The sequence below is a fragment of the Oncorhynchus kisutch genome, linkage group LG7 (assembly GCF_002021735.2).
Source record: "Oncorhynchus kisutch isolate 150728-3 linkage group LG7, Okis_V2, whole genome shotgun sequence".
In the NCBI taxonomy this organism is placed as follows: Eukaryota; Metazoa; Chordata; class Actinopteri; order Salmoniformes; family Salmonidae; genus Oncorhynchus; species Oncorhynchus kisutch.
The window spans coordinates 30,264,668-30,276,743 of NC_034180.2; the positions used below are offsets into that span (position 1 = coordinate 30,264,668).

The 12,076-nt window shown below is 41.5% G+C and overlaps 1 protein-coding gene across 3 annotated transcripts in view; it reads left to right on the top strand.

Moving 5' to 3' along the window:
• Positions 1-12,076, top strand: part of esr2b (estrogen receptor 2b) — a 26,826-nt gene continuing 14,750 nt past the window's right edge. Inside the window, exon 1 of one of the 3 annotated variants that reach the window (XM_020487930.2) lies at positions 1-255. The gene's annotated coding sequence lies outside the window, so the exon portion shown is untranslated. Of the gene's footprint in view, positions 256-10,331; positions 10,456-12,076 lie in introns of those variants that run through there. The other 2 variants (XR_004210619.1, XM_020487929.2) reach the window with 2 other exon arrangements.

Here is a 12,076-nt window from a genome sequence, read left to right on the forward strand (position 1 = left end):
AGACTATGAAAGTCAACGGTCCAATATTCTAGAACACTGCTGCGCGCACGCGTACATGTTTTGGACTATAATAAACTTAGGCTGCGTCGCCGTTTCTTTTTCTGTTTTCTCTAGTTGTGCGAGTGTGCTCTACAGTAACTCCACGGAAGCGCTGCAACCCTAGGCAGCTGGCACTTGGCTCAATTCACCGACTGGGAAAGAGGTCCCCGTCCACTGATGACACGCTTGGCAGCAGATCAAACTACAAAGTGGCAGGTTGGTTTAATCAAACTATTGTTTGTATCCCATTGGCGTATTTGAAATTGAGAAACAAAGTGAAAGTAAAAAGCTGAACATGATTGTATATAAGTGACAGCTAGATTATGTTGAAAAAGTTACTCACATAATTGTCATAGGCCTATATGAAATGACTAGCTAGCCTTTTACACTTTAATAGCGTTACTGTGTTAAAGCGTTGTAAAATATTTTCTTTGATGTGTGATTTGGTAGAGTATCCAAGGCTATATTATTTCAAATCTATAACTCGTATTGTGCTCTGTGGATATCCTCAGGCTACTGTCAGTAAATCGATGAGACATTTCGTTTCGGCTACAGTTGTGATTTAGATGAACAGTAGTTTAAGATTTTATATACTATAGATTTGGTGACAAACATATAACAGATCTGGACTCATCAAGTTTAATTACAAGCTACATTATGCTATATGCTTGGCACACATTATTATATTTTACTTGAAATATCGGTAGCCTATATACTGTAGGCTACTCAGTGACACAGTAGCCTAGGCATTATTGCATACCCTTTTATAATGTAATGAATGTATTATTACTGCTGTAGTTGACCATTACAAACATTCCAGTGCTATAATTTTGAAACACTTAAATAGCAAATTGATCTAGACTTCCACGAAAAGAAACACATGAGCAATTTGAGAAACAACAAGAGACATGTAAACTTAGCAAAGGCTTTAAAGAGGCATGCAATCTAGGATAATCAGAGGTTGAGAAGTGATATTTGGACAGTTGGGTTTGTCCGTGGGAGATAACATAGGTTGATAATATACCAGTAACTTAAGGTGATAAGAGACTCATACCCTTATTATGGCTGCCTGCCTGCTCCCTCCTCATTTAGAAAAGAACCCTGTCCAGATTGTGTGAAATAGAGGATGAATGGCTAGACGGGTTGTTTGCTTTGGTTGATTACCAGCAGAAGATCGCATTTAAATGTACAGATAGATTTGGATTTGGTATGGTTGTAAAAAAAAATATATAGATTAAAAAATATATATATTACCCACCAAAAATATTTGGTATTTGGTATGGATTTCAGATACAGAGGGGCAGAACAATTGTTCCCTCACTAACAAGCAATTATAAGCTAATATTAGGCAAGTGTTAGCCTATTTAACCCTGGCTTGCATGCATCACATCACACCTATGACCAAAATGACAGCAAGTGCCTTTTTGTTGCTAGTGTTATCTTATTTACACTGTTTTAAAACATATTTTTATGCACCCAAATGATATTTCCAATTCTCATCATCACATAAACAACAATGGTCATATCAAAAATCAAACATGATTTACATTTGGCAATCTCCTCTGATAGCCTTGACACTGCTCACAGTGTAATAATAATCTTACTGTTACTGTGGGTTACTCTCCTTTCTACTTACAAATAACTTGACTGTGGGGGAGCTATGTGTGGGGGATGTCCTGTCATGTACAAAAATAATAACCCAACTGTGCATCCCCTTCCGTCCTCCTGCATTTCAACCACTTGAAACACATTCCGTTGGCAAGCACCTAAAAAAACACCAAGGTCACGGTTTCAAAAGACTGTCTTAGTTTGTACATTATCCAAAAACTAATACACCATGTTACTAAAACATGCCTCCATGCAGTAATCAAACGCAGCCCTCACTGCAGACACACACGGGCACACAGCTACACACTCAGTCACTGGCAGTCATGCACATAAGGGCTGCTGTAGGAGTGTGTTGCGCTGCGCAGCCAGCTTTAGGCGTCAGGTTTAAACTTAAACCTCACACACTACTACAACATGCCCATCAGGGATAGTACTGTACATGCCAATGTGTTTACAACAGACCTCTTTAGTCGTGTTATTACATTATAAGGTGGTCCATAACAGCTTGTCCTCCATTGCAGATGTTATCTCCTTTTCCATTCAGCTGTAAGCACAGTGGCTAGGAAAAACTCCCTAGAAGGCAGGAACCTAGGAAGAAACCTAGAGAGGAACCAGGTTCTGAGGAATAAATTATCACAGGGCAATTTGAGGGAGGACACCAATAAACCATGTAGAAACCATAATTCAGAAGGGTTTACCATGTACAAACCAGGTCTATGTGGTTGATGTTTGAGTGGTGAGGCATAGCCGGTGTTATTTGGAGCTGGGTGGTTAAGCGGTGAGTAGTTGAGCTAGCTGCTACAGCACAGAGGTAGGGTACAGTGGGGAAGGCTCTGGTGCGAGCCAGGTGTAGGAGCTCCAGTGACAGGTGACAGGTAAATTACCTCCAAGCTCTAGGTGCCATAATCAGCCTGTCTGCTCCACTCAACTGCACTCTGCTCGGCTCCACTCTCACAAGAGTTTTTACTCTACCAAAAGCAGCCCCTCAACTCCTCCTCCCGTGTAATTTGCTTACAAGGCTCGTTTTCTCTCCCTGCTTCAAATTGAGACAAGTCTTTTCTTGAGCGCTTATTTGTCAGTATTGAGGGAGAGCGAATGGAGGCTAAATGGGGCTGCTGTAGCTCTTTGTGTGGAGGTATGTGTCCCTGGCTCTTTGCCTCCATCTGAGAGGGAACGATGTGGGAGCATGGCTGACTTAATCATTCTGCTTTAATCACTATCTCAATCACTATCTCCTCCACATTGTCTGACCAACATAGTCTGGAAATGTTCTAGAATGCAATCTTCTTAATGGATTCTTATTTTATTTTTTTCCGAATTCACAATGCTTTTTCATTACGATTGACATTAGTCCAACTGGTACAGTATTCTAAAGGCACTAACACTGAGGGAATGAGTGAATCATTGCTGACCTTTGTTCTCAGTGAATAATGGCAAAGGGCTCCTGAACCGCGCTTTGATCTTAATGCTATCGAAACTGGTGGTGGGGGGAGTGTGCAATGAAAATATTCATTTTCTGATGTTCAATCTCTCATTAGCAGCAAGAGAGAGAGCCCTGTACATGAAACTACCTGTACAGCTGAATATCCTGTGCACAAGACACATGTGTGCAAGTGAAATAAATGTGCAGTACTATCACTGAACAGTACCATTGTTTACAGGATAGGGGAGACCAGGTGTTGGTTGTCTCACAGGTTGGTTGTCATTGTGTTTATAACTCAAAATCCAGGGGGGCTATGCAATAATTTAAAGATAAAAATGTGTGTCCTCTATAGGAGAGGTCATCCATGTGGCCAATTCAGGTCAGGATCACAAAAAAAGGAGGTGAGAGGAATATTAGCATTTTTCATGGGTGAAAGTAAATATTAATAAATAGTTGTATTCTGGGGGTATCTATAAACAATTACTGTTATTGAAAAGAGGAAAGGAGAGCTTTATTTGGGGGGAGGGGGGCTGTCACATTGATGTTGGAGTTGCCTGTCACAATTTGATAATGAATCCTCATTGTAACAATGTATCCAGAAAGCTAAATGTATTTTCCAGATGTTGAAAAGATGTCTATGTTTCACAAGTTTGGACAGCACAGCACAGTACAGTCCAGTAGTTGAATTTAGCAGAGTACAGATCTGCGCACAGGGCCAGCTTAATGAAAGGGCTTATACGGGCCCAGGAGCGAAAAGCCACAGGAGCCCACTCTCAATGTTCAAAATACACCAGTGAGCATAATTTAGCCACACAGGATCAATAGTTTCTAAAAAATAAAAGTGGATTAAGGTTTATCACACGCACATACAGGTAACTGCCAAACTAAAGGAAACACCAACATAAAGTGCCCTAATAGGACATTGGGCAACCGCAAACTGCCAGAACAGCTTCAATACGCCTTGGAATAGATTCTACAAGTGGACAGCAACCATCCAGGAAAATGCACCCCACACCATAATATATACTTTGTATCATCATTTACTCAAGTGTTTCCTTTATTTTGGCAGTTACCAGTATGCTTACAGTTGGCAGGGGTGCTTGTGTTGTGTTAATATATATATATTTTTTAAATTTTACATAGGCCAGTTGAGAACAAGTTCTCATTTACAACTGCGACCTCGCCAAGATAGAGCAAAGCAGTGCAACACAAACAACACAGAGTTACACATGGGATAAACAAACGTACAGTCAATGACACAATAGAAAAGTCTATATACAGTGTGTGCAAATGTAGTAAGATTAGGGAGGTAAGGCAATAAATAGGCCATAGTGGCAAAATAATTACAATTTAGCAATTAAACACTGGAGTGGTAGATGTGCAGAAGATGAATGTGCAAGTAGAGATACTGGGGTGCAAAGGAGCAAAAAAATAAATAACAACATGGTGATGAGGTAGTTGGGTAGGCTATTTACAGATGTGCTATGTACAGGTGCAATGATCGGTAAGTCTCCAGCTTCAGTGATTTTTGCAATTTGTTCCAGTTATTGGCAGCCGAGAACTGGAAGGAAAGGCGGCCAAAGTAGGAGTTGGCTTTGGGGGTGACCAGTGAAATATACCTGCTGGAATGCGTGCTACGGGTGGGTGCTGCTATGGTGACCAGTGAGCTGAGATAAGGCGGGGCTTTACCTAGCAAAGACTTATAGATGACCTGGGGACAGTGGGTTTGGCAACGAATATGAAGCGAGGGCCAGCCAATGAGAGCATACAGGTCGCAGTGGTGGGTAGTATATGGGGCTTTGGTGACAAAATGGATGGCATTGTGATAGACTACATCCAATTTGCTGAGTAGAGTGTAGGAGGCTATTTTGTAAATGATCCTGCCGAAGTCAAGAAACGGTAGGATAGTCAGTTTTACGAGAGTATATTTGACAGCATGAGTGAAGGATGCTTTGTTGCGAAATAGGAAGCCAATTCTAGATTTAATTTTGGATTGGAGTTGCTTAATGTGAGTCTGGAAGGAGAGTTTACAGTCTAACCAGACACCTAGGTATTTGTAGTTGTCCACATGTTCTAAGTCAGAACCTTTCAGAGTAGTGATGCTAGATGGGCGGGCGAGTGCGGGCAGTGATCGGTTGAAGAGCATGCATTTAGTTCTGTTTGCATTTAAGAGCAGTTGGAGGCCACAGAGGGAGTGTTGTATGGCATTGAAGCTCATCTGGAGGTTTGTTAACACAGTGTCCAAAGATGGCCATGAAATTTCTATAGGATTGAGGTCAGGGCTTTGTGATGGCCACTACAATACCTTGACTTTGTTGTCCTTAAGCCATTTTGCCACAACTTTGGAAGTATGCTTGGGGTCATTGTCCATTTGGAAGACCCATTTGCGACCAAGCTTTAACTTCCTAACTGATGTCTTGAGATGTTGCTTCAATATATCCACATAATTTTCCTCCTTCGTGAAGCTATCTATTTTGTGAAGTGCACCAGTCCCTCCTGCAGCAAAGCACCCCCACAACATGATGCTGCCACCACTGTGCTTCATGGTTGAGATGGTGTTCTTCAGCTTGCAAGCATCCCCCTTTTTCCTCCAAATATAACGATGGTTATTATGGCCAAACAGTTCTATTTTTGTTTCATCAGACCAGAGGACATTTCTCCAAAAAGTACGATCTGTGTCCCCATTGTCACAACATCCGCTGGAATTGTGATACACTGGAATTGTGATACAGTGAAATATACGTGAAATCTGTCTGTAAACAATTGTTGGAAAAATTACTTGTGTCATGCACAAAGTAGATGTCCTAACCGACTAGCCAAAACTATAGTTTGTTAACAAGATATTTGTGGAGTGGTTGAAAAACGAGTTTTAATGACTCCAACCTAAGTGTATGTAAACTTCAGACTGTATAATCAATAGAATGGTTTTGGAACCTATTCCCTTAGCAATTTGGGCACACTAGAGATGGCTGCCAGTCCTGAGCCGCCAGACATGAGGTAGGAAGGAGGGTCTCGGGTTCTGGGGGTGTAGCAGATGGCCTATAGCGGCGTGAAAGCACATCCGGCTTAACATTCTTGGACCCCAGGCAGTAGGAGATGGTTAAGTTGAACCGAGTGAAAAGCAGGGCCCATCGAGCTTGCCTGGAGTTGAGACGCTTGGCGGTGTGGAGATATTCCAGGTTCTAGTGGTCCGTCCACACAATGAATGAATGTTCCACCCCCTCTAACCAGTGCCTCCACTCCTCCAACGCCATCTTCACAGCAAGTAGTTCCTGATTTCCCACATCATAATTCCTCTCCGTGGCGTTAAGACAATGGGAGAAGAAGGAGCAGGGATGCAGGTCCAAGGCAGAATGCACATAAAATATTTGAAGGCGCTAATCAATAGCCAAGATACTCAGCTTTCTGCAGACACCCTGCTTTTGTAGATATGGGCTACCGTACTTGTCCGAAGCATCGACCTCCACTACGAACTAACGGGATGGGTCCAGATGGATTAATATGGGAGCTGTGATGAATTTAAAAAACATATATATTGAACCTTTATTTAACTAAGCAAGTCAGTTAAGAACAAATTCTTATTTACAATGACTGGATAAAATGGCGATAGAAATGTGCAAATCCCCGTAATCGTTTCTGCTGCATTCTGGACGTGGGTTGGGGCCAATCCAATTTGAATTTTTCTGCTTTAACAAAAAGATGGTTCTCCAGGAGACGCTAGAGAACTTGTTGGATATGGAGAAAGTGTTCCTAAGCTGAGTGGGAAAAGATGAGGATGTCGTCAAGGTAGAAGAACACGAACCGGTTCAACGTGTCACGGAGAACATCGTTATCCAGGGCCTGGAAAACAGCAGGAGCGTTGGTCAGACTGAATGGCATCACCAGGTATTTGTAGTGTCCACTAGCATTGTTGAAGGCTGTCTTCCACTTGTCACCTTCCCGTAGCCGCACCAGATGGTAGGCGTTCCCCAGGTCTAATGTAGAGAAAATGATTGACCCCTGGAGCAGTCGAAAGCCAAGGCGATTAGTGGGAGCGGGTAGCGGTTCTTAACCGTGATGTCATTAAGGCCCCGGTAGTCGATTCCACAAAGAAGAATCCTGCTGAAAACTTCCCGGAGGTCCTGGTACTCCGTGGAGAGGTCCGAGGCTTCTTCCGAGCCCACAGGAAGAATTCCCGGGGCAGGCTGCCCCGACTTCAGGCAATGAGCATAGCAGAATGGGATCCAGCCCATGATAACACCAGCAGTCCAGTCGATAAGGGGATTGTGTTGCTGGAGCCATGAAAACCCTAACACCACAGGTACCTGAGGAGACTTATTGAGCATGAACTGCATAGACTCACTGTGGTTTCCTGACACTCACAGGTTGATATGAGTAGTATTGTGGGTGACTCTGTCTATAGAGCACCCATCCAGCGCTCTAATGTCCATGGGAGTGGAGAGGGGCTGAGTGGGGATGCCCAGCTCTGACACCAGGATGGTGTCCATGAAACTCTCATCGGCCCCAGAGTCAATAAGTACCCGGAGAGATTTTTACTGGTCGCCCCAGAGCAGGATGGCATGGAGAGGGGTACAAGTAAGGGGAGAAGGAAAATTCTCTGTATGGCCCACCAGAGTATTCATACCTACTGATGAGCATGATCTTTTAATGGACAGGTAAACACTTAATGACTGGTAGTCCCGCATTACAGACAACTCTTAGTGTTAAGTCTGCGTAAATGTTCGGCTGGAGACAATCTAGCTCTGCCGAGTTTCATCGGCTCTCATGGGAACTCGGGTAACCTCGGATTATCTTGGGAACGTAGACGCCGGGGACTTCCTGGATCCTTGGGCGAGCGAGTGGGACCTGAATCAGACCTCCTCTACCTCCTATGTTCCCATAGTCGCCCATCGATCCAGATGGTCAAGGCGATGAGCGAATCGAGATCCGTAGGCATCTCCCGGGCTGCGAGCTGTAGTTATACTCTATGCCTTCTGGGAAGTGTTATGAAAATTTGACAGAGAGAATATGCCTGTGAATCATCCAGAGCTTCAACCAAATACAACGCTCAATTGACCTTGATGAATCGTGCTTTGTCCAAATCATTGCTTGTGGTTTGGGTGATTGGTAGCTGCTAGATAACTCTCTTCCCCCTTCCCGGGCATCCTTTGAATGGGGATGGGGCTGTCAAGAATCAATTATCTTAGTCGGTATTCAGAGTAAATTATCCCTTTAAAGATGGTATAGTGCAGGGGTATTCAACTTTCCCTATGGGGTCCAGAGCCTGCTAGTTTTCTGTTCTACCTGATAATTAGTTGCACACACATGGTGTCCCAGGTCTAAATCAGTCCCTGATTAGAGGGAAACAATGAAAAATGCAGTGGAATTGACTTTGAGGTCCAGAGTTAAGTTTGAAGGGTGTAGTGTGTTTGAAACAAGAACACTTACCTCCAGACGGTCAGAGGTTTGAAGTTGTTTTTGCTAAGCATCCAACTTGCTGTTTGCAATGTTTTGGGGGGGAATTTTTTCTCTCTCACAAAAGTAGTGCACTGGGCCTGGTTGCATAAAACATCTTAAGTGTTTCCCTTAACCTCTTGAAGCTAGGGGGCACTATTTTTATGTTTGGAAAAATAACGTTTCCAACGTAAACGGCCTATTTCTCAGGACCAGATGCTAGAATATGCATATAATTGACAGATTAGGATAGAAAACACTCTAAAGTTTCCAAAACTGTCAAAATATTGTCTGTGAGTATAACAGGCGAAACCTGAGGAAAATCAAACCAGGCTTCTATTTTGAAAGCTCCATGTTCCATAGCCTGCCTTCGCTCCATTTAAAGGGATATCAACCAGATTCCTTTTCCTATCGCTTCCTCAAGGTGTCAACAGTCTTTAGACATTGTTTCAGGCTTTTATTTTGAAAAAAGCGAGAAAGATAACATTGCATCAGGTGTTCGCATGAGTTTTGCTCACGCAACAGAGTTTGGGCAGCCATTGCCTCTCCCTCTCCTACTGATAAAGAAAGTTGCGGTTGATATATTATCGATTATATATTTTAAAAACAACCTGAGGATTGATTATAAAAAACATTTGACATGTTTCTGTGGACAATACGGATATTATTTGGAATTTTCGTCTGCATTGTCGTGACTGCTCTTTCCTGTGGATTTCTGAACATAACGCTCCAAACAAACGGAAGTATTTTGGATATAAAAATAATCTTTATGGAACAAAAGGAACATTTATTGTGTAACTGGGAGTCTCGTGAGTGAAAACATCTGAAGTTCATCAAAGGTAAATAATTAATTTGATTGCTTTTCTGATTTTCGTGACCAAGCTACTTGATGCTAAGTGTACATAATGTTTTGTTGAGTGATCGATAAACGTACACAAACGCTTGGATTGCTTTCGCTGTAAAGCATATTTTCTAAATCTGAGACGACAGGTGAATTAACAAAAGGCTAAGCTGTGTTTTGCAATATTGCACTTGTGATTTCATGAATATAAATATTTGTAGTAATATTATTTGAATGTGGTGCTATGCAATTCAGCGGTTGTTGATGACAATTATCCCGCTACATGGATGGGTAGCGTCAAGAAGTTCCCTTAAGTGTTTTACCTAAAGGAATAATTTTATCCATACTGAATTAAGCACTTAAGGGATCTCATCGGCACTATTAACTTTTTCACTTAATTTAAGGAGGAAATTCGACTTAAAATGTTTGGTGCAACTGACTTAAAGTTAAGGAAACTTGAAAGGAAAAGAACAGGGGGGAATTAAAATACAATGTTTTATACAACTGGGCCCTGAGCCTTTACTAGTCCTGTATTAGTGAACCAATATAGTTGTTTTTGCTTTTCGTTTTTTCTGCAGAATGTTCAGCTAGAAATGTATTGAACAAATATGACTGTCAGATAGATTGGAATATTATAGAAGATTGTGTTCTCTATTAATTCTATTTCTATCTTCAACATGCATTTCTAGATACAGCCCTGCCATTAGTTGAAGCCAGCCAATCCAAAAGTCTCTGAAAAGTAGTCACTTCCTGAGATCTGTATTCAAATAGTTTAAAAAAGTTGTTATATTTGGGATATGTATTCAAATAGTTTTAGTCACCCCCAATAGTTTTTTCCTTTCCACAAAGTACAGTTAAATATATAGTTATCCCAGGCCTGGCATGGTGTTCTCTCTTGGTAAGAACATTCTATCTTCCAAGTATATAGTCTTATTAACAGAGCTGGCACATGACCTTTGACATGTGATGCAGTGCTGGGTTTACCATGGACCTCTGCCAGGTTCAACAACTAGACTGTCTGTCCAAAGACCACACCACTGGATTGCCAGCATTTGACAAAACATCGGGCCGTTCAGACTGTCAATAGTATCCATATCCTCAGCATGTAAACGTAAGTGACTCAGTCAATTCTTATATGTTCTGTATGTTAATTAAAAAATATGTATTTGAGATTTTGGGGACGAAATTTGTTGGAATATTTTTGTCTTACCTTCTAATTTAATATTGATTTAATATTCAAACTGTATGATATATTATTTAAGATGAGTAGAAATAAACAACATTTTCCCTACATCTGAATGTTGAGTTCCACAGGCTTGGTCTATGTTGAGGTTTGTGATGATGTGAAATACAAAACCGTAGTATGGGCTATAGTCAATTAAATGTAAAGTCCCCATATTTGGGGAACTTATTCAAATTATTTTATTCAATTTAGTCTGTAACAAGTACGGTAGCCCATATCTGCAAAAGCAGGGTGTCTGCAGAAAGCTGAGTATCTTGGTTATTGATTAGCGTGGTTATTGATTTATGTGACTTACTACCAAAAATGGGCATACGAATGTATAAAGGGAGGCTGAGCCGATGACATAATTTCAAGACGGCTGCTACCTATATTCCGGTTAACGTTGTGAAGCATAAACGAAATAAACACAGAATATGATGATTTACACCGAAAGCCGGGACTCCACAGATCATGAGGATATCTTATTTGTCTGACTGTGAAGAACCATTATTGATCACCAGCCCGAGAGTCAAAATGTTTATTTTAGACAACGTTTTCACCAAACATCTTACAAGGTAAGCTTCGATTTGGTCTGTGTTTGAGCTATAGCTACATGGGAGGTATCAAATTCATCCTTTGGTTGGTAGGAACACATCTAGCCTATTGTCAATTATGATGTATGACTTAATAGCAACATTTATCTTTGCGCATGAAAAATATGATGTCTGCTTACATGACACGGGATTGGCTACTATGGCACCTTGACAGTCTCTTGTAGCCAATGAGATAAGCTTTCCAGGGATATGCAGTTGACCTGGGTGGGACAAAGCAAGGCCTAGAACCTTTTATGCGTAATGCAAACTATTGCTTCCTGGCTCAGAGACTTAGAAATGTACCGTGACCAAACCTGACACAACTTACTAAAACATCTGCCCATTTCTAGTTGTTAAGTCAATCAAACCCTTTTTTTTTTTTTTCAGTTTCCAACTCTAGTCATCAATAATTCACTTATAGCTTGTCAATGACAAAAAAATAATATTTTGTGTGCGTTTGATCTTGTGTATTCTGAACTATGTAACTCCTATCTATCTTCTGATAATTTCCTCACAATCTCCCAGATGTCTTCTTTCCAAATATACTAAGTTTTTGCCTTTACATTTAAGAGGTTTAAGAGTTATCCCACCCAGGCTTGACTGGATGGTTTTAGATCAAGCTATAAGTATGGAACTGACCTAAATAGGAATTGACCCTCAGCAACTTCAGGTGAAATACTTTGATTGGGTGAGTTTCCTGGGCATGTGCTGGAATGGACATCTTTACTCTGAATTCATGTGTGGGCCTGTTTTTGTGTGAATGGAAAATGGAAACCTAACCAATGCCTGTCCTCAGCCCTCGGCCTGTGCTGTTGGTAGCTGTGCAGTTGGTACCTGTGTTATCCACTCTGACACTGATTAACGTGCTGATGGCCTGTTTGTCACAGCCTACAGTGCCTTCAGAAAGTATTCACAAG